At 40.4% G+C, this 688-nt stretch overlaps 1 non-coding gene across 1 annotated transcript; it reads left to right on the forward strand.

Moving 5' to 3' along the window:
* Positions 1-387: 387 nt before the first annotated feature.
* TRNAR-CCG (transfer RNA arginine (anticodon CCG)) lies at positions 388-460 on the forward strand. The gene has a single exon. It is a non-coding gene; the product is annotated as a tRNA-Arg (tRNA).
* The last annotated feature ends 228 nt before the right edge of the window (positions 461-688 follow it).

The raw sequence follows: 688 nt of genomic DNA on the forward strand, positions 1-688 counted from the left end.
TCTTTAAAAAGCTCATTCTGATCAGCAAAGTCAGACTCATTTTATTGTACACACCTGAACTTGGACAGTTGTTTAGGTGTTTAATTTGACATATCCATATTTAGAAATTCAAATTTAAACCTGAACTTGTTATTTAATGAATGTGTCATGTATATTCACTGATGAGGATCAATGCCTGGCACCTGAGATTTATCATCCTGCACCTGAAGTAGATCTCTCATAAGTAAACTAACAATGTATTGGAGGAGAAGGAAATGCCATTTAAGAGCTAATGAGCAGACAAGTAATCATAGCTCAGGATATATGCCACACTTCACAAATCCCAGGGAGTTTATCATTCATTATGTGGGACAGATGCATGTTTTAGTGTAAAATAAATGAAATACTGACCCAGTGGCCTAATGGATAAGGCATCAGCCTCCGGAGCTGGGGATTGTGGGTTCGAGTCCCATCTGGGTCGTACAGCAATACATTTATCTGGGCGTTACGGCTCGGTTGTTAGAGCATGGTGTTACTAATGCCAGGATTGCAGGTTTGGCCCCCATATGGGCCACCCCTTTGGGGGCTGGACTAGATGATCTCCAAAGGTCCCTTCCAACCTTACTGATTCTATGATTTATCCAGACAAAGATGGAGGATTGAGGACTATATGTAATTATCTGCATTTTTTTATTGCCAGCATGAAAAG

Source organism: Rhea pennata, chromosome 2 (assembly GCF_028389875.1).
Source record: "Rhea pennata isolate bPtePen1 chromosome 2, bPtePen1.pri, whole genome shotgun sequence".
Classification (NCBI taxonomy): Eukaryota; Metazoa; Chordata; class Aves; order Rheiformes; family Rheidae; genus Rhea; species Rhea pennata.